The sequence below is a fragment of the Rutidosis leptorrhynchoides genome, chromosome 3 (assembly GCF_046630445.1).
Source record: "Rutidosis leptorrhynchoides isolate AG116_Rl617_1_P2 chromosome 3, CSIRO_AGI_Rlap_v1, whole genome shotgun sequence".
NCBI lineage: Eukaryota > Viridiplantae > Streptophyta > Magnoliopsida > Asterales > Asteraceae > Rutidosis > Rutidosis leptorrhynchoides.
Window position 1 is genome coordinate 160,593,554 of NC_092335.1, and position 18,705 is coordinate 160,612,258.

The following is an 18,705-nucleotide window of genomic DNA, read 5'->3' on the forward strand; positions in this document are numbered from 1 at the left end:
ATCAGGGGCGCGTCGGCACCAATGGCGATACCGGTTACGGAATGGACCTTCCCCGAACTCCGCGGGAATCACAATCTCGCCGGAGCGGGGCTGTGATCCTGAGGGTCCGGGGGCAGATGGAGCTGGAATCTCCAAAGGGTCCTGGGCTCTGCTAGAAGTAACCACTGGGGCAGGCGCCTAGCTGCTAGTCCCGGAAGATGAAGCGCCGGGGTCACTCGTGGGTAGCGGGATTGGTGTGTCGGCAGCAGCAGCAGGTGGGGTGGCTGACGAGTCTAAACTGTCCAAAATGATAGCAGGTGGAGTATCTGACATTTGAATAGGAAAAAATAAATTTTTCCATGTCAGTAAGTCATAAAGCAAGCACGTATTAGGCCAACAGTTTAAATCACGTATAACAATAAGTAGCATGGCAATAATAACGAATCGTACAAAAGTAGCATGCAATCGAAAGCAAGTAATATCATACAGTAGTGAAATCATGTAATATCATACGGCATATAGCAGTAAAAGTAAGCAGCAACATGTAGTAAGTTCAGCGGAAACAAGTAAACTAGCAAGTTGTAGATTAGTCCTATTAGTGATTCCTACTCGGGTCGGTCTTAGACTCACTAATGCATCCTAATTCCCTACAACCAATGCTCTGATACCAAATGTGATGCCCCGTACAAAACCATCGTGTACGAATCATCAACAACAGGATCATTACAAGGTTAAGTACTATATGCTGTAATAAAAGAAGTTGCATTCACGATAAAAAGGTGACGTCATAATCGACATCAAATGTTTTACACCAACAGTATGCTTCTACAAGTAGCAAGCATGAATAAATGTATGTGACCCTTAGGTCGTTACAAAACATAGTTTCAAATGTATAATAGTTTGAATGCAAGATAAACAGTTCATGAGGTGATAACACTAGAGCAGCGGGTGTCTACGGCAAGACTAGTACACAGCGGAAGCAAACCTTAAGCACCTGAGAAAAACATGCTTAAAAATGTCAACACAACAGTTGGTGAGCTATAGTTTAAGTATAACAGTATGTAAGGTAGGCCACGAGATTTCAGTGCTACAAAGAGCGTTTCAAAATAGTATGATAAAGTATATGTTAACCGTGGGCACTTGGTAACTAACTTAACGTTTATACCCCCTGAAAGTACACTTGGCAAGTGCGTATATTTATGAAGTATTAAACACTCATTAAATGCTAGCGCTACTAGCCCAAGTGGGGATTTCAAACCCTATGGATCCATATCTAAGATTCGCGTTCAAGGTTCAAAAACCAATGATTAAACGTTACCGAGCTAAAGGGAATGTTTATGTAGTTGTATAACCCACACATATATAAGTTTAAGTACTCGTGCCTAGTATGTAAAACATAAAATCCGCATGTATTCTCAGTTCCTAAAATATGTTAAAGTAAAAGGGGAATGCTATAACTCACAATGATAAAGTAGCGGTAAAGTATGACTCGGGAAATAAGCAAGTAATGAAGGTTGTCCAAACGGGTCCTCAACCTAAGTCAAATACTAATAAGTCAGTAAATCATCCAAAAAGGTTTAAAATTATGTAAATAAGGTCTTAAGGGTCATCATCATTCATCATTAAACAAAAGGTGTAAAGTAAGTTTCGTTCATGAAAGGAGTTTAAAACAAAGGCTGAGTTCGGTCAGTCACCACGGCCTCTAAACCTACTGAAATAAGGTGAGACCAGTGGCCATGGCTCCGTATATGAGTCCTTTAGTTATGGTAAAATTTACAGAAGCAAACTCGTCTTTGTTTGACCGTGGCGACGGTCTAAGTGCGCGTAGGTCAGAATTTTCAGCACAACATTAAATGGACATAGTGACGATCGGAGGGCCATAAATTCTAAACCGTAACTCGGATTAAGATGAGTCCTATATGAAAAGTTATCTACTCGAACAGAGATATCTGAAAATCATAATTACAGTAGCCTAGGTCATACGGGTCAGACATAGAAACAGTAGAACAGTATGGTCAGTAGGTTCCGGTGGTTCTTGGTGCTCGATGCTTATCATGGTTCTCATCCTTGATGCATATAGCTTCAAGTGTACAAATCGTTGATGTGTTTGCATCATTTTCACCAAGGTTTGACCATCATAACCCAAGTGTAAGTCTAAGACATGAAGCACAACTCACTTAAGTGTTGCAAGTGTTTTGATGAACCAAAGTTACATCAAAGTCTTTAGATTCAACACATACATGAAATGTAAAAGTAATACTAAACAAGTTTTGACTATTATGACACAAGTGTAGGTCTAAGACATGTTGCACAACTCACTTAAGAGTTATATGAAGTTTGATGAACCAAAGTTACATCAAGGTCTTAGATCTAACACATACATGAACTTTAAAACTAATAATAAGTTACCAACTTGAAAGTGAACTTATGAAATCAAGATCTTAAGTTGTAGAACATAGTTCTTAGTTTGATCATGAAGATCCAAGACTCAAAAGTCTAGATCTAACATAAGTGTACAAAGTTATAATTAAAGAAAACTTACTTACATGTTCTTGAACTTTTAAAGTTAACTTTTAGTTCAAGATTAATGAGATCAATGTTAACTAGTAACACTTGACCAACAAGAACATAAATCATGAAATTAAAGTGCAAATAAATGAAGTAAATAAGCTAGGTAAACAAGTTAATAAGTTCATGGGTTGCATACTTTAAAGATTCAAACCAAAGTTTGATCTTTAAGAAAGTAAACTTTAAAGTTTACTAACATGAATTACAAGTATGATTTACAACACATGAACTTTAAATCTTTTGAAACAATAAAAGTAGAATCATAAACTAGTAAGTTTATGTTCTTGAGTGTTCTTGTAATTACAAGATAAAAGAAGAATGAAACTAGTAAGTTTGATTCTTGAAACTAGTAAGTAAATAATAAATAACAACTAGTAAGTAAGTAATAACAACAACAAATAACAAAACAATAATCAAAGAACAAGTGATGATGATGATTAAGGGGTGTTTAGTATTCGGTTTTAATGAAGAACAAGAAGAGAAAAGAAGCTCAAGATACTTACAAAGTAAAGAGCAAAATGAGAGAAAAAGTTTGAGAGAAATTGTGAGTAAGAGTGTGTGTGTGAAATGTGAAGTGAGCTAGTGATCAAGTAGTCAAAATTTGAAAGCAAAAACACTCCCAAGGAGCTCCTAGGCCAACGGCCTGCTCAAGTAAAAGGGGAAGGAAATTGTTCAAAGGTTACTAGCATGTAAGGCTTAAAAAGGTGAGGTGTTTACATGGGGAGAACAAGTAACAAGATTCTCTTTGAAATTAAACCATCTAGTTGCAACCTAAATGATACTTACATGTGATGATGGGCTAAATAAGTCCATATGAGAAGTAGGGTGGGCTAATTAAGTCCATCAAAGTGAGCCCAAGTCCAAATAAGTGATAATTCAAGTAAAAGTCTACTAACACTAGTAAAGGCCCAAGTAATCAACTAATAACCTTAGTTAATCAAAATGATTAATAAAACTTAATCATGAATGTAAATAATACTTGAAAATATTATTCGTGTAATGTACGTGTGTCACAAAGACGTTTCGGGCATTTAAAGTCAAGTACGGGCAATCATGGCAACATGTAAATGTAATAACATATATTCGTTTAATCACAAGTATTAATAATAATTATTATTAATAAATAAACGTTGGAAAATCCAAGGTCGTTACATTACCCACCTATTAAAGAAAATTTCGTCCCGAAATTTTAAGCTGAGGTCGATGGAGGAGTAGGGAAAAGGTGAGGATACTTCTGCATTATTTGATCCTCTCGCTCCTAAGTAAACTCAGGTCCTCGTTTGGCATTCCATCGTACTCAGACGATCGGAATCTTGTTGCATTTCAAATTTTTGATCTCACGATCCATAATTTCAACAGGTTCTTCCACAAAGTGAAGTTTGTCATCAATCGTAAGTTCCTCAAGTGGTATGATAAGTTCAGGTGTAGCAAGACACTTCTTCAAGTTTGACACGTGGAAGGTAGGATGAACTGAGCTCAATTGTGCTGGTAGGTCCAAACGGTAAGCAACGGGTCCAACACGTTCCAAAATTTCGATAGGACCAATGTATCGTGGGTTTAACTTTCCACGTTTTCCAAAGCGAATCACACCTTTCTAAGGTGCCACCTTCAACATTACACGATCACCAACGTTGAATTCAAAGTCTTTACATTTAATGTCGACATAACTCTTTTGGCGATCGCGGGCAGTCTTAAGTCTAGCTTGAATCTGAGCAATCTTTTCCGTTGTTTCATGGACTACCTCGGGTCCAGTGATTTGCTTTTCGCCTACTTCGGCCCAAGAAATAGGAGATCGGCACTTACGGCCATACAATGCTTCAAAAGGTGCGGTATTAATGCTCGAGTGATAACTGTTGTTGTAAGAAAATTCGGCGAGTGGCCAATGCCTTTCCCAGGCCTTTCCGAAATCGATGACACATGCACGCAACATGTCTTCCAAGGTCTAAATCGTTCGTTCACTTTTCCCGTCAGTCTGAGGGTGATAAGCAGTACTCATGTCAAGACGAGTTCCCATGGCTTCTTGCAAAGAACGCCAGAATCTGGAAGCAAAACGGGGATCGCGATCTGAGATGATCGATAAAGGTACACCATGACGAGATACAACCTCCTTGATGTATAATTGAGCAAGTCTCTCCATCGTATCCGTTTCCTTCATCGCTAGGAAGTGTGCAGATTTAGTAAGGTGTTCAACAATAACCCAGATGGTATCGTATCCGCCCACCGTCTTTGGTAGCTTGGTGATGAAATCCATCGTGATCCTTTCCCACTTCCATTGTGGGATTTCGGGTTGTTGAAGTAACCCAGAAGGTCTCTGATGCTCGGCTTTAACCTTCGAGCAAGTCAAACACTTACCAACATAAGTCGCAACGTCCTTCTTAAGATTCGGCCACCAATACTGTTCTTTAAGGTCGTGGTACATCTTGCTCGCTCCGGGATGAATTGAATATCTCGACTTATGGGCTTCATCAAGTATAAGGTTCCGTAGATCTCCATAATAAAGTACCCAAATTCTTCCGGCATAACATCGGAGTCCAGACTCCCTAACCTCTAATCGAGAGACAAGTATGTTCAAATGTTAGTGAGATATATTCTCCTCCTTGAGAGCCTCATCTTGGGTTACTCTGATCTGACTGTTGAGGTTCGAATGAATGGTGATGTTCAGAGCCCTAACACGAAGAGGTGCCATCCTCTCCTTTTAGCTTAAAGTGTCAGCTACAACATTGGCCTTGCCAGGATGATAACGAAGTTCACAATCGTAGTCGTTGAGCGTCTCGATCCATCGATGCTGTCTCATATTTAGTTGCTTCTGATCGAAGATGTGTTGGAGACTCTTGTGATCGGTGAAAATAGTGCTCTTAGTTCTATATAAATAATGTCTCCACAATTTGAGTGCAAAGACAATGGCTCCAAGTTCAAGATCGTGAGTAGTGTAGTTCCGCTCGTGAATCTTCAATTGGCGGGAGGCATAGGCAATAACTTTTGATCGTTGCATCAGTACACAACCAAAACCACTCTTTGATGCATCACAATAAACAACAAAGTCGTCACTGCCCTCAGGAAGTGATAGGATAGGTGCGGTGGTTAACTTCTTCTTCAAAGTTTGAAATGCTGATTCGTGTGCGGGTTCCCAAATAAACTTCTTGCCCTTGTGAGTCAGCGCGGTCAAAGGATGCACAATCAGAGAAAATCCTTCAATGAACCTTCGGTAGTAACCGACGAGACCTAGGAATTGGCGAATATGAGTCGGAGTAGTGGGGGTCTCCCATTTGCTGATAGCTTCAATCTTGGCGGGGTCAACTTTGATACCCTGGTCGCTCACAACATGACCCAGAAATTGAACTTCCTTCAATCAAAATTTACACTTGGAGAATTTGGCGTAAAGTTGCTCTTGTCTCAAGAGTTCAAGTACTAGTCAGAGGTGTTGCTCATGCTCTTCTTCGCTCTAAGAGTAGAAGAGGATATCATCTATGAAGACAATAACAAACTTATCCAAGTACGGCTTGCAGACACGATTCATGAGGTCCATGAATACGGCAGGTGCATTTGTCAAACCGAATGGCATCACGAGAAACTCATAATGACCATAACGGGTCCTGAATGCAGTTTTCATCACGTCACTTTCCTTCACCCTCAACTGGTGATAACCGGATCGCAAATCGATCTTTGAGTAAACGCTCGATCCTTGTAGTTGATCAAAAAGATCGTCAATGCGGGGTAGAGGATACCGATTCTTGATTGTCAATTTGTTGAGTTCACGGTAGTCGATACACATACGGAAGGATCCATCCTTCTTCTTCATAAACAACACAGGTGCACCCCAAGGCGAGAAACTTGGTTGGATAAATCCACGGTCTAACAGCTCTTGTAGTTGGCTCTGTAATTCTTGCATCTCGAAAGGTGCGAGTCTATAAGGTGCGCGAGCTACAGGTGCAGCTCATGGTACTAAATCAATCTGAAACTCTACTGCTCTTGGCGGTGGTAATCCAGACAATTCTTCAGGGAATACATCGGAAAATTCGTTCACAATTCGAACGTCGTTCACATTCTTCACCTCGGTTTCTACCGTTTTCACGTGTGCTAAGACAGCAAAACGTCCCTTCTTCATAATGTTTTACGCTTTCATGCAACTAATGAGGTTCAGCTGCGAGGTATATCTCTCTCCATAGATGATCAGTGGCTCACCATCGCCTTGTGGTATACGAAGAGCTTTATCTCCACATATAATGTCGGCCCTTACTTTCGTCAGCCAATCCATACCAACGATCACGTCAAAACTTTCCAGTTTGATAGGTATCAATTCAATTTCGAAATCTGCACCAGCTATGTTGATAATAGCTCCTCGACTAATATGGTCAACTTTCTCAAGTTTTCCATTGGCGACCTCGACAAGCATACTCTCTTTTAAAGGGACTAATGACCAATTAATCTTATAGCAAAAATGTCTACATACATAACTTCTATCCGCACCAGTATCAAACAAGATAGAAGCTAAAAGATTGTTGATTGTGAATATACCTGTCACCAAGTCGGGGTTATCGCGTGCGTCCCTTGCATTAACATTGAAAGCTCTAGCGCGCGGTGGTCCGCCATCTTTTCGCTTATTTGGAAACGCATTTCTGAAATGGCCCATCTGCCCGCATTCGTAACACTTCTTCGGCCCGTTGGTGTTCGACTTCCCATTCAAAGTGGTGACCTTGCAGTCTTTTCCAACATGCCCAGACCGTTGGCACTTCTCGCAGACAACATTGCAATACCCAGTGTGGTGTTTGTAACACCTCTTGCATTGAGGCAGGGTTCCCTTATAGTTCGGGTTGGAGTTGGTGTTGGTGTTATTGTTGGGGTTGGGGTTTCCACCGTTGTTGTTTCCTCTGAAACCCTCATGTCGTTTCACCGGGTTCTGTTCAAAGTTCCTTCCCCTGTTGTTGTTGTTGTTGTGGTTATCCCATTTGCGCTTCTCACTAGTACCCGCTTCAGTCTTAGTTTTCTCCGGTTCGTCGATGGTTATTTGATTCATTAAAGTATGCGCCATGCGCATCGCTTCTGGGACATTTGGTGGTTTGGATGAGGTGACGTTTCCCTTAATGCTCTTAGGGAGTCCCCAGAAGTATCTCTCCATTTGCTTGAATTCTGGGGTGACCATTGTCGGACACATCAGGGCTAGTTCCAAAAATCTCCTGTTGTAACCATCAAGGTCGTTCCCAACGGCCTTTAACTGCATGAATTCCATTTCCATCTTTTGGATTTTGGTTCTCGAACAATACTCCTCAATCATGGCACACTTAAATTCTTCCCATGGCGTAGCATACGCCTCATCAATGCCTTGTGCCTGTGTCATTGTGTTCCACCACGTGAGCGCGTCGTCAAACAGCGTGCAAGAAGAAAATTTGGTTTTGTTGTCCTCCGAACAGTTGCTAACTCGGAATACTGATTCAAGTTTCTCGAACCATCTGGTGAGACCAACCGGTCCCTCGGTTCCACTGAAGTTGTGTGGTTTACAGCTCTGGAATTCCTTGTAAGTACACCCATTTCGAACGGGTTGAATAACCGGTGGTGGTGGCGGTGGAGCTTGGGGTTGCATTTCCGCAATGGCTGCGGCTACACGTTCTTGGATCATCTCTTCAATTTGAGTAGCAGTAGGTGTGGATCGACCGTTAGCCATGATGTTCTAAACAAAAATTTTGACTCAAGTCAAAATCCAGTATTCAAATAGTAATAATACAGTATATAGTAACCAACATGGAATCAAAACATCACATGTTATTAAATAACGCATCTAGGTACAAATACCACAGAATCATCGTACAGTAATGTAAATAGAACATCGTGCAAGAATTAAATAACGCAAAGTTCCATTAATAATAATTAGTTTCATACATCTGAATAAGTCCGTACAATACATAAGTGAAACATAAAACTACAACTAGATTACATAATGAAATCTAAATACAAAAGTCCTACGGTGGTGGTGGGTGTACGATGTCCATAACATGGGCCATCTAGTCCTCTAGCTCAGCAACTCGAGCTCGGAGGGTCTCCACCTCCCTTGTCAATTCCTCGATAGTGGGAGATGGTGGGGCAGGTGGTGCTGGGGGTGCCGGTGGGGCCGGTGGTGCAGGTGGTGCCGGTGGTGCAGACATTACATAACGGGGTGCAGATGTTCCGGCTCCAGAAATAGTCAGTACGTAATGGGGTGCCTTACGCACTTGTGGGTCGGCAGGGTACGGCACAAGCCGATTATGAGCAGTAACCCTACGATGCCGACCAATTGCGTTAGTGAAGGCTCGTCCTCCGTTGATCCCCGGAATGATGGTACCGTCGAAGCGATACCGCTTCTTCGGTGGGGTGGAGGGTGGCTGAATAGGTGCATCTGCAGGGTCCTCATCATCACTGGAGTCGTCTGAGGAGGTGTCGTCGGATGAAGCATCAGTGAATGACGGGTCGTCCGAATCATGTGGTGGCTGTACGGGTGGCTGAACTGGTCGTCCTTGAGCGACCATCATCTGTTGGTAATGAGCGGGTCCGATCGGAATGAGACATCCATCAGGGGCGCGTCGGCACCAATGGCGATACAGGTTAAGGAATGGACCTTTCCCGAACTCCGCGGGAATCACAATCTCGCCGGAGCGGGGCTGTGATCCTGAGGGTCCGGGGGCAGATGGAGCTAGAATCTCCGAAGGGTCCTGGGATCCACTAGAAGTAACCACTGGGGCAGGCGCCTGGCTGCTAGTCCCGGAAGATGAAGCGCTGGGGTCACTCCTGGGTAGCGGGATCGGTGTGTCGGCAGCGGCAGCAGCAGCAGGTGGGGTGGCTGACGAGTCTGAACTGCCCAAAATGATAGCAGGTGGAGTATCCGACATCTGAACAGGGAAAAATAAATTTTTCCATGTCAGTAAGTCATAAAGCAAGCACGTATTAGGCCAACAGTTTAAATCATGTATAACAATAAGTAGCATGGCAATAATAACGAATCGTACAGAAGTAGCATGCAGTCGAAAGCAAGTAATATCATACAGTAGTGAAATCATGTAATATCATACGGCATGTAGCAGTAAAAGTAAGCAGCAGCATGCAGTAAGTTCAGCGGAAACAAGTAAACTAGCAAGTTGGAGATTAGTCCTATTAGTGAATCCTACTCGGGTCGGTCTTAGACTCACTAATGCAACCTAATTCCCTACAACCAATGCTCTGATACCAAATGTGATGCCCCGTACAAAACCATTGTGTACAAATCATCAACAACAGGATCATTACAAGGTTAAGTACTATATGCTGTAATAAAAGAAGTTGCATTCACGATAAAAAGGTGACGTCATAATTGATATCAAATGTTTTACACCAACAGTATGCTTCTACGAGTAGCAAGCATGAATAAATGTATGTGACCCTTAGGTCATTACAAAACATAGTTTCAAATGTATAATAGTTTGAATGCAAGATAAACAGTTCATGCGGTGATAACACTAGAGCAGCGGGTGTCTACGGCAAGACTAGTACACAGCGGAAGCAAACCTTAAGCACCTGAGAAAAAAATGCTTAAAAATGTCAACACAATGGTTGGTGAGCTATAGTTTAAGTAAAATGTATATATGTAACGATTACTAACTTAAGAATTTCGAAACGAGGCATATATGTAACGATTATCGTTGTAACGACATTTTAATGTATATATATCATATTAAGATATATTCATACATTATAATATCATGATAATGTAATAATTTAACATCTCATTTAAGTATAATAACAATGGATTAATTACATTTAACAAGATCGTTAACTTAAAGGTCTTAAAACAACACTTACATGTAATGACTAACGGTGACTTAACGACTCAGTTAAAATGTATATACATGTAGTGTATTAAGATGTATTAATACACTTTTGAAAGACTTCAAGACATATATCAAAGTATTTCTACTTAGCAAAAATGCTCAAAATTACATTCTCATTCGTTTCCATCAACAATTCTACTCGTGTACACCCGTATTTGTACTCGTATAATACACAGCTTCTATATGTATTTGCTATTGGTATATACACCTTTAATCATTCATTCTTAGCAGCCATCTTAGAGTCAAAAACATGTGGAACCATTATTTAACAACTTGTATGACTAATGAGATAAAAACAAACTTAAGGATCTTTTTTTTTCTTTATAACAAGTAATTTCGTTTTTTTGATTTCACCCCATTTTTCCATTCCATTTTCTCATACTTACACTCCAAATTCTCTCTCAAAATACTCCTAACATCATACTTGATCATCTCTAAGCATTTTCACCATCTTTTAGCTTCAATTACAAGCTTTAATCATCATAAAAACAACCATTCAAGAACACTTCAAGAAATCTTGCTAGCTTACTTCCAATCTTGCAAATCCATTTCAAGTGATCATCCAATCTCAAGAAATCTTTCTTATTTACAGTAAAATATCTTTCTAATTCAAGGTAATACTCATATTCAAACTTTGATTCAATTTCTATAACTATAACAATCTTATTTCGAGTGGAAACCTTACTTGAACTTGTTTTCGTGTCATGATTCTGCTTCAAGAACTTTCAAGCCATCCAAGGATCCTTTGAAGTTAGATCCATTTTTCTCTTTTCCAATAGGTTTATCCACAAAACTTGAGGTAGTAATGATGTTCAAAACATCATTCGATCCATACATATAAAGATATCTTATTCGAAGGTTTAAACTTGTAATCACTAGAACATAGTTTAGTTAATTCTAAACTTGTTCGCAAACAGAAGTTAATCCTTCTAACTTGACTTTTAAAATCAACTAAACACATGTTCTATATCTATATGATATTCTAACTTAATGATTTAAAACCTGGAAACACGAAGAACACCGTAAAATCGGACATACGCCGTCGTAGTAACACCGCGGGCTGTTTTGGGTTAGTTAATTAAAAACTATGATAAACTTTGATTTAAAAGTTATTCTTCTGGAAAAATGATTTTTCTTATGAACATGAAACTATATCCAAAAATAATGGTTAAACTCAAAGTGGAAGTATGTTTTTCAAAATAGTCATCATGATGTCGTTCTTTCGACAGAAATGACTACTTCTTTAGTAAATGACATGTAATCTATATTTCCGACTATAAACTTATACTTTTTCTTCTTAGATTCATAAACTTAAGTTCAATATGAAACCATAGCAATTTGATTCACTCAAAACGGATTTAAAACGAAGAAGTTATGGGTAAAACAAGATTGGATAATTTTGCTTGTTGTAGCTACGTGAAAATTGGTAACAAATCTATATCAATCATATCCTAGCTAACTTATATTGTATTATACATGTATTCTAATATATTATGTAATCTTGGGATACCATAGACACGTATGCAAATGCTTTGACATATCATATCGACCCATGTATATATATTATTTGGAACAACCATAGACACTCTATATGCAGTAATGTTGGAGTTAGCAATACAGGGTTGAGGTTGATTCCAAAAATATATATACTTTGAGTTGTGATCTAGCCTGAGACGTGTATACACTGGGTCATGGATTGATTCAAGATAATATATATCAATTTAATTCTGTACATCAAACTATGGACAACTAGTTGTAGGTTACTAACGAGGACAGCTGACTTAATACACTTAAATCATTAAAACGTAATAAAAAGTGTTGTGAATATATTTCGATCATACTTTGATATATACGTACATATTTGTTATAGGTTCGTGAATCGACCAGTGACCAAGTCTTACATCCCGACGAAGTAAAAATCTGTGAAAGTGAGTTATAGCCCCATTTTTTAAAATCTAATATTTTTGAGATGAGAATACATGCAGTTTTATAAATGTTTTACAAAATAGACACAAGTATGCGAAACTACATTCTATGGTTGGATTATTAAACCGAATATCGCCCTTCAAGTCTGGTAGCCTAAGAATTAGGGAAATGGCCCCTAATTGACGCGAATCCTAAAGATAGATCTATTGGGCTTAACAACCCCCATTCAAGTTATGGATGGTTTAGTACTTCGAGATTATTATACTGACGAGAGGTTCTATTTTGGGGATATTCTATGCATTAAGTTAACGTCGGTTACCAGGTGTTCAACATATGAATGATTTTTATGCACTTGCGAGTGTAATGATATTTATGAAAAATGAGAAATCTTGTGGTCTATTATTATGATTTGATAATATATAGGTTAAACCTATAACTCACCAACATTTTTGTTGACGTTTTAAGCATGTTTATTCTCAGGTGATTATTAAGAGCTTCCGCTGTTGCATACTAAAATAAGGACAAGATTTGGAGTCCATGCTTGTATGATATTATGTAAAAACTGCATTCAAGAAACTTACTTTGATGTAATATATTTTTATTGTAAACCATTATGTAATGGTCGTGTGTAAACGGTATATTTTAGATTATCATTATTTGATAATCTACGTAATGCTTTTTAAACCTTTATCGATAAAATAAAGGTTATGGTTGCTATAAAAATGAATGCAGTCTTTAAAAAACGTCTCATATAGAGGTCAAAACCTCGCGACGAAATCAATTAATATGGAACGTTTATAATCAATATGAACGGGACATTTCAGTTGGTATCCGAGCGTTGGTCTTAGAGAACCAGAAAATTTGCATTAGTGTGTCTTATCGAGTTTGTTAGGATGCATTAGTGAGTCTGGACTTCGACCGTGTTTTCTCTAAAAATAATTGCTTAACATTTTTGTTGGAAACTATATATTATTAACATGTAAATATTATGTGATATATTAATCTCTTAATGTGTTTGATATTGTGTGATAGATATCTACCTTTAGTACGAATCCCATTGACTCACCTAATAACAATGAAGAGTCGAATATATATTGGGAAGATTCACAAATTCTCGAAGAACCGGAAGAAGAAGAGCCGGAAGAAGAAGAACCGGAAGAAGAAGAACCGGAAGAAGAGGAACCGGAAGAAGAGGAACCGGAAGAAGAAGAGGTTCCGGAGGGGGAAATTTTAGGAACCACAGAAAATGGTCAAATAAAAGAAAATCCTCAACCAATGGACCAAAGTTAATAATGGTCAATGGTGTTTCCGCTAAGGAAGCAAAATATTGGGAAGATTACCATTTCTCCGATGAATCGGATCCCGATGAGGATTCCGATGATGTTATAGAAATTACCCCGACCCAATTTAAAGAGGCAAAAGAAAATAATAAGGGAAAAGGTATAAAAATAGAGAAACCCGATTCCACGATGAACTTTATATGTATCGGCAACATCCGTATTTCCTAAATTGTAACAATAACCCGGGAACCTCTAAACCACCAGGTTTTTCTAAATCATTGTGGAAAACGACAGCTCGTATTAGGGGAGCACCATATATCCCTAGAAAATTAGCGAAACGAACTAAGTTCGAAGAAGAAGAAACAACCGAGTCGGAATAAAGGGTTGTAATCATGCGGTGTAATATATGTAATATAAGTGTGCATGTACTTTTATGTTGTATGTAAAAAAAAATTGCTTGTATTATTTGATAATTATCTTTTACAAATCTAATCCTCGTCTGTTTTACAGTATAAAAACACAATGGACGTTAAGGATAGACAACCAAAAATTTTAGAAGACCTACCCGGGGACATGATTGATGAAATCTTGTCTAAAGTTGGTCAGAATTCGTCGACACAATTATTTACGGTGAAATTAGTTTGTAGAACATTTGATGAAAGTTCCAAGAATGCCTTAGTTTATAAAAGGCTTTTCTTTAAAAGTTTGGGTATATCACATTGGAGAGACCGTAAGCTACGCCGTGTTTTCTTTAAAGCATTAAATGCGGAGAACCCAAGTGCAATTTTACGCTACGGATTAAGAACCTATTTTGACTCAACTTATCCCAACATAGGTGATAGTGCTCCAAATGAACATATATTTAGGCGCAATATCCTTCCAATATGTAAAGTTTTCAGTTGTAATTGTTCTATTTTCAAGTAATATCCTTTTATATTAAATAAGTGCGAAGACAAAAGGCGAAAATGAAGATTCGAAGACAAAACCGTCCAAAAAGCTCAAATGTACAAGATACAATCCAAGTGGTTCAATTTATTGATGAGAAACGTCTAAAAATGACAAGAGTACAAGTTGTGAAACGCAAAGTACAAGATATTAAATTGTACGAAAGGACGTTCGAAAATCCGGAACCGGGACCTGAGCCAACTATCAACACCCGACGCAATGGACAAAAAATTATGAGTCAACTATGCACAAGAATAAAATATAACATATAAATAATTATATAAATTATTTATATATTATATATATTTAATAAATATGTCGACAAATAAAAATTCAAAAATGGTGAGCTGGATCTGCGAAACTCCGTGATCTCGGAGCTGGAAGGCACAAAAGCTTCGCGATCTCGGAGCAGTCATTTCAGAAAATGCCTATAAAAGGCCACGAAATCTGCCGAGTTCTACACACCCTTTTTGATCTCAATCTCACTATGTATTTATATATATTTATATTTATATTTATATTATAATTTTAATTTTAAGTTAAGTTAATAATAATAATGTTATTGTAAGAAATGTTTTACGGGTTTTAAGTCGGAACTCTGTCCGTGTAACGCTACGCGATAAATAATCACTGTAAGCTATGTTTAAATTATTTAAATTAATGTCTCGTAACTAAGTTATTATTATGCTTATTTGAGCCGAAGTAATCGTGATGTTAGACTAAAAATTAAGATTGGGTTATTAAATTTTGTACCATAATTAGGGTATGGACAAAAGACCGACACTTGTGGATATTGGACCATGAACCATTAATAGATGGGGGATATTGTCTAATTGAATGACAATTCTTTGGAGCCTGTCGAACCTATCTTCGAATTAGTTAATCTAATAATTATTAAATGATTATGCATGTCCTATTTAGTGACGTTTATACGACATCTTTAACAATCATTTAATTAATCAATTGGGTTGGGTAATTGATTATTCATTCTGATCAAGTGGGTAAATTAATAATCATGAACTAATTAAAACAGGGGTGGATTACATACAAGGGTAATTGGTGTAATTGTTAACAAAGTATTAAAACCTTGGATTACACACAGTCGATAACCTGGTGTAATTATTAAACAAAGTATTAAAACCTTGTTACAGTTCGAGTCCCTAATTAGTTGGAATATTTGACTCCGGGTATAAGGTTAAATTTGCCGAGCATTTTATAATTATAACCGATGAACTATTATGGACAAAAACCATATAGGTATCAAATAACTCCAGGACAAAGGACAATTAACTCAGGACAATTAATTAAAATCAAAACGTCAAACATCATGATTACGGAAGTTTAAATAAGCATAATTGTTTTATTGTATTTCTCATCGTACTTTTATTTTCTCGCAATTTTATTTATTTTCATTTAAATATTGTTATTTATTTTACGCATTTTAATTATCGTCATTTATATTTACGCTTAAGACTTAAAATCGACAAACCGGTCATTAAACGGTAAACCCCCCTTTTATAATAATATTACTACTTATATAATTATATATATTTTGTATAAATATAGTTGTTAAAAATATAGTACGTATCACCAGCTCCCTGTGGAACGAACCGGACTTACTAAAAACTACACTACTCTACGATTAGGTATACTGCCTATAAGTGTTGTAGCAAGGTTTAGGTATATTCCATCCATAAAATAATTAAAACTTGTGTAAATCGTGTAATATTTCGTAATAAAAATTAATACTATTTCGTACACCACGCTACAATCATCAAGTTTTTGGCGTCGCTGCCGGGGAACGCCGAAGCGAAACGCTATATTTTATAAAACTATATTTTTGTAAAAATACATTATTTATTATTTCGTAAAAATATCTTGTGTAAGTGTTAAAAAAAAAAACTGCACGAATTTGAACCTGTCTCGTTTGAATCCGCAACCTCCGCACTCGCGGAGCTTTTGGGTACAGCAAATCCGCACTCGCGGAGCCTGTTCTAACAGGAAACCTAGTATCGAATTAATTACGTTGTAGGGTTAAATATAATTATTATTATTTAACTTAATTAGGGTTTATATTTAATAATACTTAGTTTTAGTTTTTATTTAAATTTGTAATTTTAAGTTTAAGTATTATTATTAATTATATTGTTTAATACTTTTATAAAATATAATATAAAAATAATATTTTTATAAAATTTGTATTTTTATCATTTTAGTTATAATTTGTATTTTCTTTTAATCGTTTATTTCGTAATTAGTATATTTATCGTTCGTAATTAGTTTTAAGTTTAGTGTTTTGCCATAGTTATTTTATATTTCTAGATCTTTAAGATTTGCCGTAAAATCCCTTAAGTGCTTTTTCTTTAGAGTTAAGATTTAGGCGCTTTAGAATTTTGCGACGCCGTTTTAAATTTTAGTGCATTTTAAATTATTGCCGTTTTGGATATAGAATTCCTTTTAAGCTTTAATACCTTTAGGCGCAACTTTTTAGATTTAATTTTTAGACTTTTAAGTTTCGACGTTTTTCTTTCTTATTTTTATTTCCCGACGTTTTTCGACGCGCAATCTTTTTCTTTCTTATTTCTCGACGCTTTAGTTTTTAGGACATAGAATTTTTCTATTTCTTCTCTAAAATTTCAAACGAAAAATTATTGTAAGCAATTAAATTGATAGACATCCAAATTTTCTGGTTCGTAGTAATAGTTGGATTTGCTAGTGGCGAGTTGTGGGCTTCCGATTTAAAGGGTCCTGGCTACCTGCTGCATCTATTGGCTATTCGAAACGTGGGCAAAATCAGAAAAGTCTATTAATTTGATAACTTATATAATTTTTATTTTTATAAATAATAAGATATTCAGTGAATGCACCGAGCAAAACGTTCACCACCTTTCGTACGTTCACCATCTGTAACTCGATCAAGACATCTAGCCAATATTATCGCCGTTGATTTTTCTTTAGAATCATCATCTAGTCGAACAATTACTCCAACTCAAATTTTCGATAATCCATTCTTTGACCTCGATTTTACAATTGAAAACCCGGAAGATATTCAAGGACAATTCCAAGATCCTGAACCACTAATCATTCCTCCTGAACCACAAATCGTTAAATCAGAATCTTCTAGTGATTCGGATTCAACAAATTCAAATATGGAAATAACGGAACCTCAAAGTTTGGAAGACCGAATGAGAGCCACACGCACGGGCCAAGGTCATGCCATTAATCAGCCAGATGTTAGAGCATCAGATTTTGAAATCAAAGGACAAATCCTACACATGATTACCAATCAGTGCCAATTTGGTGGTACAACAAAAGAAGATCTAAACGAACATCTTCGAACTTTTAATAGGATTTTTAATCTATTTAAAATCCGAGAAGTTGAAGATGAAACTATTTATCTTATGTTGTTCCCCTGGACTTTAAAGGGAGAAGCCAAAGATTGGTTAGAATCGTTACCTGAAGGAACGATTGACACATGGGATGTTTTAGTTGAGAAATTTCTTCAAAGATTCTTTCCGGCATCTAAAGCCGTGAGACTTCAAGGAGAAATTGCCACGTTCGTGCAAAAGCCAAATGAAACGTTATATGGGGCATGGACAAGATTCGAAAGGATGCTGAGAGGATGTCCTCAACACGGTTTAGATACTTTTCAAATAGTGCAAATCTTTTATAAAGGCGCCGACATTGCCACACGAAAAGACATCGACACAGCAGCTGGTGGTTCCATTATGAAGAAAACCGTAACTGAAGCTCACAAGATCATTGATAACACAGCATCCCACTCTCATTAGTGGCACCAAGAAAAAGACATTTTTCATTCATCTAAAGCGGCTAGAGCTGATTCTAGCCATAACTTTGATTCTGTTTCCGCAAAAATAGATGCTTTCGAGAGACGAATGGAAAAGATGACTAAAGATATTCACGCAATACGAATCAGTTGTGAGCAATGCAGTGGACCTCACTTAATGAAAGATTGTAATGTTGAACAAACGATGGAACAACGTGAGAATGTTTCCTACATGAACCAAAGGCCGGAAAATAATTATCAAAATAATTATCAACCACCAAGGCTAAACTTCAATCGAAATCAAAACATTCTTTACAATCTAAAAGGACCCGACAATAACTCGTATAACCAACAAGGTCCGAATAACCAACCACCTCAAAACAACACT

At 37.4% G+C, this 18,705-nt stretch overlaps 1 non-coding gene across 1 annotated transcript; it reads right to left on the reverse strand.

The window, feature by feature from the left end:
* Positions 1–18,063: 18,063 nt before the first annotated feature.
* On the reverse strand, positions 18,064–18,170 carry LOC139903245 (small nucleolar RNA R71). Its single transcript, XR_011778080.1, has one exon. It is a non-coding gene; the product is annotated as a small nucleolar RNA R71 (small nucleolar RNA).
* Between the last annotated feature and the right edge of the window lie 535 nt (positions 18,171–18,705).